We start from the raw sequence: 14354 nt of genomic DNA on the forward strand, positions 1-14354 counted from the left end.
AGAAGCTGCCTTTGATGTGCTCACACCAAATTAATTGCTTCCAGTAATTTAACCATTGTGCTCATTTGAGAGCTTTCTTACAGCTTTTATCATAGGAAAAGCTTTGCTTATACACCTATTCCCCTTACTTGACCGTGAACTCTTTGAGGTCAGTGACTGTCATTTCTGTATCTCCATTTTTCAGGATAGCACCTACTTGACAGGAGGCACGTAAGCAAGAAATTGGTAACTGTTTTTGAAATTAGTGGAAATTAATTAAATGTAGTCAGAGCCCAATCATTGAAAAGAATTTATAATAACTAAGATCACAAGCCTACCTTGAAATATTTTAATAAGTTAGCTGTAAAGTATAATTTTTAGAGGTACCAAATAGCTATTCTTTCCCGGTAGTACCTTTTAATGGTCACTCTAGTACAAGTGGTCATTTTAATATTAATAACTCCTGGGGTATGAACATTAAGTCTTCTTTAAAAAGCTAATGCTTGTGTATATTAATGCTACACACTAATGTTTTAGAGTAATCTAAAAATCTGGACAGCCACTAGCTTCTTGGTTTCAAAGAACATTAGACTGAGGAAGGCAAAAGGAGTTTGGAATTAGAGAAGTCAGATTCTCGTTTGATATTGTAGTAGGGTGCCATGATCACAACAGCATAATATTAATATTGATACATACAGGAAAAACATGGGGCTCAAAGAGAATTATGAAAACAGTGAACACCCCTTGAACAATTACTAGGTGCCATGTATTAACTCATTTAAATGCTAAATGAAGTCTCAATACTATTTCATGCAGTAAATGCTATTCCACTTGTTAAACAATAAAAATTTAACTGAGTAAACTTTAAAGATCTAATTGGCTTTATTAATTTATGAATTGTGCAGCATCCCATCTGGCAAGTAGAGTGGAACTCTGAGGAGTTGTACAAAATGGATGAAGTTTATAGGGAGAAATGAGGGGGACTATTAACAAAAGAAAATAAAAGATTGAAGCACCTGGGTGACTCAGTTGGTTAAGTGTCTGACTCTTGATTTCAGCTCAGGCCGTGATCTCAGGGTTGTGAGATCTAGCCCCACATCAAGCTCTGTGTTAAGTGTGGAGACTGCTTGAGATTCTCCACCCTCCCCCTTGCTTTCATGTGCATGTTCTCTCAGATAAAAAACAAAAACAAAAACAAAAAAAAAGGGTTGTTCAAGGAAAGGTCACCTTTTCTTAGAGAAAAGAGCAAGAGGTCTTACCAGGTAGATTACCTAATTTTCCTTTGTGGGTTGGAGAGGGCTCATGTAACAGATTACCTCATTGCTCTGACCAGAAAATTTCTGACTGGCTAAGACTACATCTCTGGGGGAGGTTGAAACTGTGATTAGATTAGGTATAAAGCCTGGTTCAGTGACTTGGCCTAGCATACCTGACTCCATTTTGGGCCTTTGTTTTTCTTTTTAATAACTTCCCCCTTGTGATCTGACTCTCAGATTAACTGAAAGATGTGATCAAAATTTAAGTAATTAGTGGCACTCTCAGCTACTGCTCTGAAGTTTTTAGTTTATTGTTCCTTTTGTGTAGTGTCCATATGTCATGACATTTTTACTTAACTCCTGGGATATTCACAGGTTATGGCTTCAGGTTATGAAGGGAGACAATTTGAATCATTATTCTCTTGGTTCTTTTTTGATACTCCAGCCTTAAGGAGATCATTTGCTTGGTGGTTTGTGTCTGTGAACGTGCATTTCAAGCTTTTGAGACAATACAACATACCAGGGAGATCATTATGATTATTATAAGCAGGGTAATTCCCAAATGTTTGGAGTTTATTTCAAAGTTATGTTTCCCAAAAACCAAACCAATCAAAGATCTCATTGAAGAAGTCGTCCTTTTAACCCAAATGGCTTGCTCAGTGATCCTACCTGAGTTTCAGCTTCCCCAGCAGTATTAATCCAGATTCAGCAGGTGGTTTTAGCCACAGCACAGACACTTCCTTGTCCAGCTAAAAGATAATCAAGAGCTATCCTATTATCAAGAACAACTTTGGACAGAGAATCTAAGAATCTTTGTAGGACAGCTATTGTTAACATTTTCAATATCTTCAGGAGTTATGAGCTTCTTGATCATATTTTCATTGACATTTACTCCTAACTAAAGGAATATGGTCCTGAGACTCCTGAGCCATGAAAACCTCCTTGTAGCTCCTTTATAACTCAGTGATGTAAATTCAGAGGAGTTGATTAGGGAGGTAACTCAGTCTGTCTGAAGAGTTAGGGGCACAGTTTGGTAACCTAAGAGGCATAGTCTCCTTACGTGCTAGCCATCTAGGCATTCCTAAGCCCAGGGAGAGTGACAACGACCACAGACAAAGCTAAATCCTGTCAGAGCAGAAACTACTTCCGCTAAAGTGGCACTGTTAATGCATTCATTTGCGGGGATGGCTGCATTTTCCTTTTCAGAAACACTTTTATAAAAGCATCAAAGTAAAACAATAACTGTGAAAAGGTCTAAAGATGCTCATTGTTAAAGATCTGATGACAATTTATTATGATGGAACTGACAAGGAAATTTGGTTATTTCTGTAACATACAACATTTTAAGATAATAACTAGAATTATGACTAATAACATTATACCAGGACATAACAAAATTTTAGGAATTTTATAGAATTTCTAAAACACATATTAATATTCATCCAAACAATATAACTTAAGGTTTATCATCACTTATTTGACAATACTTCCCATGTAATTTAATATACCAAATAAGGCTGTTTATTATTTCTCTTTTATAAGAAGAGAAAAAAAAATCTTTTGAGATCCTCCAGGAGCCCTCTGTAATATTTTATATTTAAGTTAGTCTAAGTAAAAAAAAATTATTTAGAATTTAAATTTTGGGAAGTTGGTCAAAAATATCAAAAGGTTTGAACATATGACTAAATAGGATTCGAGATCATTATGAAACAGTACTTATTTAACCAAAGTAATAAGTATTTGAAAGACAAATGCAGAAGTTTACATAGTTGTTAGAAATACTTGGCTCTTTTAATATTGAGAAGATTCAGTTTTCTTAAATGATCAAAGACCTGATTAAGACAACGTAAAGCACAGGACAACATTTTAGTAAAACACAAAATTTGTTTAGGCAGATTATTTTAAGGGCAAAGAAAAGCCATTCACAGCCTCTTATTATCAAAAGCAGATCAATAGTCCAAGAAAACTTCATCCTTTTAACATATGGAAACCAAATTTTAATTTTGTACCAGCATACTTTTGATATTAAAGCTCACTCACTTAATTGAATTTATTCCAGTCTTAGCCAGCCCTGATACCTCTCTTTCTGTCTCTCTGTCTCTCTTTCTCACATACACACACACAAATTCCTTTCCAAAGATTTCTTTTCCACAAACCTACAAAATGCATTTTACTTTTCTTTCATGTGGAGATGTTTCCTTATTTCTAGTAGTTTTAATTACACGTATTAATTAGAAACCTCATTTTCTAGTAAAAATGAAGTATGCAATTGTTTACACTGCCTGTTATACCATCATCATTCCTTAGATTGTCAAATCCATGAATACATTTCATAATTTCTAGAAGCATATGCCTTTTTTCAGTTTTCCAATGTAGTGCTAACAAATCCAAATATCTTTTAGTTTCTCTGAAATAGGAAGTAAAAAAGAAAACCAGTAAAAAATAGATAAACCAGTGTTCAGTAATTAATGTTTCAGAATTTTATCTTATTTGGAAATGATCTAGATATTTAATGGCTAACTTAGCAAAACTCTAAGGTTTGAAGTTACTAAAAAGACTTGGGGAAAATAAGTTGACAAATACTACTGAAAAGTTTATAAATTTTTTCTTACAGCTATATAATTTACATTTTCTTAATTGTTTATATTAGTCATAAAAATTTCATGGTACATTACAGAACTAACCATCATCTTATCTTTTTTGCTGACATACTTTCTAAGTGATGACATGAACTCCATTTGACTTTTAGTAAGCCTAGGTAGAATAAAAGTATTATATTTAATGCTAATAATTCTAAAGACATGCTTATTTTAACTAAGCCAACAAACTTCACCTAGCTTTAATACTGAATATTTTTCAAACTGTGTGAACTTGAAATTCATCTGGATTAGTTTCTATTATATTTCTGAGAGTTTTAGAATAGTCAATCTTTAATTTATATAACTACTGTTTGTTTTTAAGCCAACTAAAAAGAGCACATCACAAATAAATTAGTTTTGGCAGGATCTGGAAGTAGAAAATACCACACATCTACAACTCATATGTGTGTGTGTGTGTGTGTGTGTGTGTAGAGAGAGAGAGACAGAGACATAAACAGACACAAAAAGAGACCTTACAGATTCTATTTTTTAAATTACTGAATTGAAATGGGTGTGATAATACCCACTAGTAACTACGACGATGGCAATATACAAGGTCGCTTTAACTTTGATGATGACAGTGATGTAATTCAGTTTCAGAAAAAACAAAAGTGTGGGTCCCCTAAGGGACCCCTCAATAGCACACACTGTCATAAATCTGTGGAAGGCTAACCTCCATATTTTTCCTCAGTCCCCGATAAGTTTAGACAAAATAAGACTATAAAAGACTCTACAGTGCTCCCATTTGACTTGAAAACCTGGACTTAAAGCAAAGGGACAGAAAGAAAGAACAACCTGCTTCTTTTTACCATCCTAACACTTTCCCCAAACACTAAGTGATAGGAGATAGTTGCTATAGAAATGTACTGACAGATGGATGAAATATCAGTGATTTGCATTAACCAAACCAATGAAAAATGTTGAGTTAAAAGTATTCAAGAAAGGAAAGAAATTAATGTAGTTTTAGCACACATGTTTTAACTCAGTATCCATCAGGATATAAATTTACAAGAGACTAATTGAACAATTTTACAGGCATTTGTCTAGGATAAAGATGCCCTTAGATATATTGTGATGTTCAAAAGAGACATCATAACTTCTTAAATTATTCTTTGTTTTAAATTTTGCCTTTTCTTTTATAGCTTGTTATCTTTTAAAATAATTTTTCAGTTGAATTTTACTATTGTAGATTTATGATCACACAGTTTTCAAAAATGTGTGTTCTAAAGATGATATTTTAATGACACTATTTTGGGTTAGAATATTGAGATACATATTTCATTTTTTTTTCTTAATTATATTTCTAAGAGTACTAGGACAAAAATTTGATACTTCATACCACTTGGTATATTTGCTGGAGAAATAGGCTATATGGAATTTCTCAAAATTTTAGACATGATTATTTTGATATTTTTCTTCCTGTTTCTGAATTGTGTTTTTAAGGGGAAAAATAGATTAAAAGGATATTATAAGAACAGACAAATATAAGCATGGAAAGGTGAATGTGAAGTCGAAGGAAACAGGTTGACACAAAACAGAAACAAGGAAAGAATATAAAATTCTCTGCATTCAATATTATGCCTATCCCAATAAAAATGAGCTCAACTGGGGATAAGGGCATTGATAGGTACACATCACATGTAGATTGCCTTTCCAGCTTTCTCCCTTCACAGATAATGCAAATGAGCACCCTGAGTTCTAATTTGAAGCAGAGTAGCAATCTTAATGACTAACAGCTACATTGATTTGGAAATAGTGGGAATTCTTCTCATTGCAGAGTGGTCTTGATTAGTTAAATAAATCGTTAGTATGTTCTGCATTTACCTACATAAAAATTTGACATAATTTGACTTAATTGTTTCATTTTAAAAAGATTTTGGATTATATGTGCTTGCTTTAGGTGTTTGACTTGACAGTGTAGAGACTCTGCAAGCTAGAATATTTTGATATTAGTTCATTTAAATGGGTGAAATACAGGGAATGACATTTGATTGTGTATAAGTCTCTTAGAGTACACACTTTCTAGTTTCTGAAATAATCTAAAAATCCACATAATTTTAATAGTACTTCCCTTGAATGATGTATCAGTTGTTTTATGTTGCAACATTCTTATTTATATAGACTTATTTCCCAAATGAAAGATTAGTTTAAAATAATTCTGTATGACAATTCTTTATATTCCTATAATTGAGTAGTATAAAATGTATTTCAAAAGACTAGAGAATTCTCTCCCTGAAGGCTGGTGGTAGTGGTGTCTGGAAAGAAGAGTCTGCACTGCATAGGGATCGATGTGCTAAATGAATAGAGGATGCTAGCAGGGAATGGACGTTGTACTGTTGATGGTATAGTTGTTTAGCATTAAGGTGCAGGATGAATTGTTTGAGCAGCTGATTTTAGTTAAGAATAATTTAATGAAAATCATGTTGAACTATATGCTAAGATAACAAACAAAAAAAGGAAACTTTAAGAATCATGAAAAAAGATTTGATGTCCTGTTACTTTATGTGCAGATGTCCATGGTCAATATAATGATCTTGTGGAACTCTGAAATTGGTGGAAAATCACCAGGCACATATTGTCTATCCATGGACAACGGTATAGGCAGACACTATTATTCATTGTAGACTATGACTTGTGGGAGTAGAGGTGCCTTTTCTAGAAAGCATCACATTTGCAAGACTGCAAAAGATGAAAAATACTAAACTATATGGCTTTCATGATAAATATCTATGAAGGTATGTAAATGATAGTATTTGGATATATTTCATAGATCTATTTAATTATCTTCTCCTTATGGCACCTTAGTGATTTCTCTCTTTCCACAGATACAGTCAATGTACTTAATCATATAAGAGTTCTGGATTTCAAAAGAATCCACAGAAAGGGCCACTGTGTGATCTGTTATGGTCATATATGGATAGTATGTCTTCTCATGGTCCAAAAGTTTGGATAACATCTTTTTGAAATATAGTTTCATCCTGGTTTCACATGTTCACCAATTTATAATAGATGTACATAAATTATGTTTTAGTTTACCATATTATCATGTCCAGAGCCAGACAATTATCATATAACTAGGTAATACATTAAATATTTTTAATTTTGGTACAATATGTAATAGGTGGAGAACCTCATGTGATTCAATGCACCCCAGACTACCTCCTGTAGTTAACTTTTGGAAAAATAAGACTTTGTGGAAATGTAAATGTCTTTTCAAATACATATTAAAAACAACACAATCTATACATTTCTGCAAGAAATTGAATCTCTGTTGGCATTAAAATACTATTGTGGAGCAAAAGACACTGTACTGTTCATTAGAATTTGCCAAATTTGAGGATTAAATTTGGCACAGGACTCTGAAGGTCAATCTGTTCAATGATTAGTTGTGTGCTTTATTTATAGTAAATATATTCTTCTATAATATTAAAATGGAATTAACTATTTCACTCCTATTGGTTCTCTTTGGAATTTTAGTTATAGTATTTCACTGGCACGGGCTTTAGAGTTGGGTTTTATTTTTTTTTAAAAAAAGGAAAGCTTTTCAGTCCATGTGTCCTGACATTTGTATCCATCATAAGCAAATGCATTATTCAATGTAAACAAAAAGGTATACATCTCTGCACCTTTAAAATTAGCAACAACTATCAAATTTTGGACACGAAGTAGCCTATTAAAACATAATTTAATTCAGAAACATTTTCAATTTTCAGGGCATTTGTAAAAGCAATTGTAATTGTCCTCAGAGAACAGATGATTGTCTGGTAATTTTATTCTCATTTCAGTTCAATTAAGCTAAACAATTTGGTGAAATATTTTCCAAATATAGTTTGCAACAAAGCTGGGAAGAAATAAATATACATCCTGTCAACTGCCTATTCTGCACAAGTCACTGTGCTGGTGATGCAAAGAGGACAAAGGTTACTAATACAGTTACTCCTGTCAAGGCCTCACAAGCTATTAGAAACCTATGGAATAAAACCCATGCTGCTACCACTTTACATGACTACAAAGAAGTAGACAATGATAAGAAGTATAAATTTTGGTGGGAATTTAGTGAAGTGAGACAAGGTTAATAGAGAAATCAGTAAAGACTTTATGAAGAAGGAGGAATTTTTGATCTCTCTTAAAGATGGGTAGATTTGGAGGGGCTAGCAAGATGGTGGAGGCGTAGGAGACCTAAATTTCATCTGGTCCAAGGAATTCAGCTAGATAGTTATCAAACCATTCTGAACACCTACTAACTCAACAGGAGATTAAAGAAAAGAATAGCAGTAACTCTATGAACACAAAAGCGACCACTTTCTGGAAGGTAGGATGTGCAGAGACATGAATCTGAGGTGATATATGGGAAGATAGACCTGGGGGGGTTGCAGAGGGAGCCTCCATCATCCAGCTACGGGCAAGTGATAGAGCAGTGGAACACAAAATCCGAACTTTTAGAAGTCTGCTCTGGTGAGGAACGTCACTCCAGTGGCTCAGTGGGGGGTTGAACCCTTGCTGGGACAGTGTGGTCTCAGGACCCTTGGGGTCACAGAAAGACTGAGGGTGCCTGACCATGGCAGGGCTCCCAGGTATTGGAGCAGGGAAGCTGGCTGCAAAGAGTGAGCCACGGAGTGGGTTCTCAGCTTGGGGTTGCCATAGACCACAATCCAAAGCACAGCAGCAGATCCAGGGAGACTCCCCTTCCTCTCCTGGGAGGAGCAGCACAGAAGTGCACCACTGGAATCTACTGGGTTTGAAGACTCCAAATGGGGTTGTGTGCCAGAGATAGAAATGCTTGGTCACAGGCCAGGTGAGCACAGAGTGCGGCTGGAGACCAGGGAAACAGGAGTGATTGACTGCTTTTCTCTGAGGGTGTGCTGAGGAGTGGGACCCTGAGCTGTTGGCTTCTCCAGGGCCAGAGATTGGGAGGACATCTTTTTCATTCTCATCTAAAGCTGTATGGAAATCCTTCAGGGAACAAAAGCTACCTAGAGCAAACCCAAGGAGATTACTTAGCCTGGCCCCTGTCAAGGGTGGTGCAATTCCACCTGGGGCACAGACATTAGAGAATCACTGCAATAGGCCCCTCCCCCAGAAGATCAGCAAGAACATCCAGCCAAGACCAAGTTTACTGATAAATGAGAACTGCAAAATTCCAGTGCTAGGGGAATGCAGCACATAAAATTCATGGCTTTTCCCCCATGATTCTGTAGTCTTTCAAAATTAATTTTTTAAATTTTTAAATTTTTTTTTTATTTTTCTATATTTCTTTTTTTAATTTTTCAACCAACTTCTTATCAGTTCCTTTATAAAAATCTTTTTTAATTTTCATTTTTGCAGTCATATTCTATCCCTTCATTGTATTTAACCTTACTTTTTTGTATATATAAAAGTTTTTCTTTCTTTAAAATTTTGGGATGCAGTTTCTTCTAACAGACCAAAATATACCTAAATCTAGGGTATGGCTTTGTTCTAGTCACCTGCTTAATCACATTCTCTCCTTTATTTATTTTTTAAATTTTTCTTCTTTCTTTTTTCAACCAACTTCTTATTTTACAAATTACTTTTTTAAAATCTTTTTTAATTTTCATTTTTACAGTCTTATTCCATCCCTTCATTGTATTTACCCTTATTTTTATATATATATATAGGTTTTTCTTTCTTTAAAATTTTGGGAATGTAGTTTCTTCTGACAGATCAAAATACACCCAAAATCTATTGTGTGGCTCTGTTCTATTCATCAGCCTGATCATATTCTTTTTTCTTTTTTGATTTCCCCCTGAGTTGTGTCTCTTCTGATTTGTTTAGTGCATATTTTTCTGGGGTCACTGTTACCCTTTTAGCATTTTGTTTTCTCATTCATCTATTCTTCTCTGGACAAAATGATGAAACAGAAAAACTCACCTCAAAAAAAAGAACAAGAGGCAGTACTGCCTGCTAGGGACTTAATTAACATAGACATTAGAAAATGTCGGACCTAGAGTTCAGAATGATGATTATAAAGATACTAGCTGGGCTTGAAAAAAAGCATAGAAGATACCAGAGTATCCCTTTCTGGAGAAATAAAATCTAACCAAGTCGAAATAAAAAAGGCTATTAATGAGGTGCAATCAAAAAAGAAGGCTCTAACTGCTAAGATAAATGAGGCAGACGAGAGAATTAGTGATATAGAAGACCAAATGATGGAGAATAAAGAAGCTGAGAAAAAGAGAGATAAACAGCTACTGGATCACTACTAGAGGGGAGAATTTGAGAGATACGTGATACCATAAGGCAAAACAATATTAGAATAATTGGGGTCCCAAAGAAGAAAGAGAGAGGGGGGCAGAGAGTATATTGGAGCAAATTGTAGCAGAGAACTTCCCTAATTTGGGGAAGGACACAGACATAAAAATCTAGGAGGCACAGAACCCCTCTCAAAATCAATAAAAATAGGTCAACACCCCAAAATCTAATAGTAAAACTTACAAATCTCAGGGACAAAGAGAAAATCCTGAAAGCAGCTTGGGACAAGAGGTTTGTAACCTACAATGGTAGAAACATTAGATTGGCAGCAGACCGATCTACAGAGACCTGGCAGGCCAGAAAGGATTGTCATGATATATTCAGGGCACTAAATGAGAAAAATATGCAGCCAAGAATACTATATCCAACTAGGGTCTCATTGAAAATAGAAGGAGAGATAAAAAGCTTCCAGGACAAACAGAAACTAAAAGAATTTGCGATCACCAAACCAGCCCTACAAGAAATCTTGAAAGGGGTCCTCTAAGCAAAGAGAGAGCCTAAAAGTAACATAGATCAGAATGGAACAAAGACAATATACAGTAACAGACACCTTACAAACAATACAATGACACTAAATTCATACCTTTCAATAGTTACCCTGAATGTAAATGGGCTAAATGCCCCAATCAAAAGACACAGGGTATCAGATTGGATGAAAAACCAAGACCCATCAAATGCTGTCTGCAAGAGACTCATGTTAGACCCAAAGACACCTCAGATTTAAAGTGAGGGATGGGAAGCTATTTACCATGTTAATGGACATCAAAAGAAAGATGGGGTGGCAATCCTTACGTCAGACAAATTAGATTTTAAACCAAAGACTGTAATAAGAGATGAGGAAGGACATTATATCATACTTAAAGTGTATATCCAACAAGAAGCTCTAACAATTGTAAATATATATGCTCCTAACATGGGAGCAGCCAATTATATAAGCTAATCAATAACGAAATAAAAGAAACACATCAACAATAATACAATAATAGTGGGGGCCTTTAACACCCCCCTCACTGAAATGTACAGATCATCTAAGCAAAAGATCAACAAAGAAATAAGGACTTTAACTGACACACTGGACCAGATGGACTTCATAGATATATTCAGAACATTCCATCCCAAAGCAACAGAATACACGTTTTTCTCTAGCGCCCATGGAACATTCTCCAGAATAGATCACATCCTGGGTCACAAATCAGGTCTAAACTGGTGCCAAAAGATTGGGATCATTCCATGCATATTTTCAGACCACAATGCTTTGAAACTCAAACTCAATCACAAGAGGAAAGTTGGAAAGAACTGAAATACATGGAGGCTAAAGAGCATCCTACTGAAGAATGAATTGGTCAACCAGGAAATTAAAGAAGAATTAAAAAATTTCATGGAAATGAATGAAAATGAAAACACAACTGTTCAAAATCTTTGGGATGCAGCAAAGGTGGTCCTAAGATGGAAGTATATATCAATACAAGCCTCTCTCAAGAAACACGGAAGTTCTCAAATATACAACCTAACCCTACACCTAAAGGAGCTGGAGAAATAACAGCAAATAAAGCCTAAACCCAGCAGGAGAAGAGAAATCATAAAGATCAGAGCAGAAATCAATGAAATAGAAACCAAAAGAACAGTAGAACAGATTAATGAAACTAGGAGTTGGTTCTTTGAAAGAATTAATATGATTGATAAACCCCTGGACTAATATCAAAAAGAAAACAGAAAGTACCCAAAAAATAAAATCATGAGTGAAAGAGGAGAGATCACAACTAACACCAAAGAGATACAAACAATTATAAGAACATATTATGAGCAACTATATGCCAACAAATTAGACAATCTGGAATAAATGGATGTATTCCTAGAGACCTATAAGCTACCAAAACTGAAAGAGGAAGAAATAGAAAACCTGAACAGAGCCATACTCAGCAAGGAAATTGAAGCACTACTCAAAAATCTCCCAACAAACAAGAGCCCAGGGCCAGATGGCTTCCCAGGGGAATTCTACCAAACATTTAAAGAAGAATTAATACTTATTCTTCTGAAACTGTTCCAAAAAATAGAAATGGAAGGAAAACTTCCAAACTCATTTTATCCGGCCAGCCTTACCTTGATCCCAAACCCCGACAAAGACCCCATCACAAAGGAGAATTACAGACCAATATCCCTGATGAACATGTATGCAAAAATTCTCACCAAAATACTAGCCAAAAGGATCCAATAGTACATTGAAAGGATTATTCACCACGAACAGGTAAGATTTATTCCTGGGCTGCAGGGTTGGTTCAACATCCACAAATCAATCAATGTGATACAATACATTAATAAAAGAAAGAACAAGAACCATATGATACTCTCAATAAATGCAGAAAAAGCACTTGACAAAGTACAGCATCGTTTTTTGCTTAAAACTCTTCACAGTGTAGGGATAGAGGGATACTATCATAAAAGTCATCTATGAAAAACCCATAGCGACTATCATTTTCAATGGGGAAAAACTGAGAGCTTTTCCCCTAAGGTCAGGGACATGTCAGGATGTCCACCATCACCACTGCTATTCAACATAGTACTAGAAGTCCTAGCCACAGTAATCAGACAACAAAGAAATACAAGGCATCCGAATTAGCAAAGAAGTCAAACTCTCACCCTTTGCAGATGATATACTTTATGTGGAAAACTCAAAATACTCCACCCCAAAACTGCTAGAACCCATACAGGAATTCAGTAAAGTGGCAAGATACAAAATCAATGCACAGAAATCAGTTCTATACAGTAACAATGAGACAGAAGAAAGAGAAATTAAGGAATTGATCCCATTTACAACTGCACCCAAAACCATAAGATATTTAGAAATAAACCTAACCAAAGAGGCAAAGAATCTGTACTCAGAAAACTACAGAATACTCATGAAAGAAATTGAGGAAGACACAAAGAAGTGGAAAAATGTTCTACGTTCATGAATTGGAAGAACAAATATTGTTAAAATGTCTATGCTACCTAGAGCAATTTATATATTCAAGGCAATCCCTATCAAAATACCATCAACATTTTTCACAGAGCTGGAACAAGCAATCCTAAAATTTGTATAGAACCAGAAAAGCACCCAAATAGCCAAAGGAATGTTGAAAAAGAAAACCAAAACTGGTGACATCACAGTCTCGGACTTCAAGTTCTATTACAAAGCTATAATCATCAAGAGAGTATGGTACTGGCACAAACAGACACACAGATCAATGGAACAGAATAGAGAGCCCAAAAATGGATCCTCAACTCTATGGTCAACTAATCTTTGACAAAGCAGGAAAGAATATCCACTGGAAAAAAGACAGTCTCTTCAACAAATGATATTGGGAAAATTGGACAGCCACATGCAGAAGAATGAAACTGGACCATTTCTTCACACTATTTGCAAAAATAGACTCAAAATGTATGAAAGACCTAAATGTGAGACAGGAATCCATCAAAATCCTAGAGGACAACACAGGCAGCAAACTCTTCAATGTTGGTCACAACATCTTACTAGACAGATCTCCAGAGGCAAGGGAAACAAAAGAAAAATGAATTATTGGGACTTCATCAAGATAAAAAGCTTCTGCACAGCAAAGGAAACAGTCAACAAAACCAAAAGACAACAGACAGAATGAGAGAAGATATTTGCAAATGACATACCAGATAAAGGGCTAGTATCCAAAATCTATAAAGAACTTAACAAACTCAACACCCAAAGAACAGATAATCCCATCAAGAAATGGGCAGAAGACATGAAAGGCATTTCTACAAAGAAGACATCCAAATGGCCAACAGGCACATGAAAAAGTGTTCAACATCACTCAGCATCAGGGAAATACAAATGAAAACCACAATGATATACCACCTCACACCAGTCAGAATGGTTAAAATTAACAAGTCAGGAAACAACAGGCAAGGATCCTTGTTGGCAAGGATAAGAAAGGGGAACCCTCCTCCACTGTTGGTGGGAATGCAAGCTGGTGCAGCCACTCTGGAAAACAGTATGGAGGTTCCTCAAAAAGTTGAAAATAGAGCTACCCTATGACCCAGCAATTGCACTACTGGGTATTTTCCCCAAAGATACAAAGGTAGTGATCCAAAAGGGCACCTGCACCCCAAATTATAGCTGCAATGTCCACAATAGCCAAACTGTTTAAAGAGCCCAGGTGTCCAATGACAGATGAATGTATAAAGAAGATATATATATATA

The sequence above is a fragment of the Mirounga leonina genome, unplaced genomic scaffold (assembly GCF_011800145.1).
Source record: "Mirounga leonina isolate KUSES-001 unplaced genomic scaffold, KU_Mleo_1.0 Mir_176, whole genome shotgun sequence".
NCBI classification, from domain to species: domain Eukaryota; kingdom Metazoa; phylum Chordata; class Mammalia; order Carnivora; family Phocidae; genus Mirounga; species Mirounga leonina.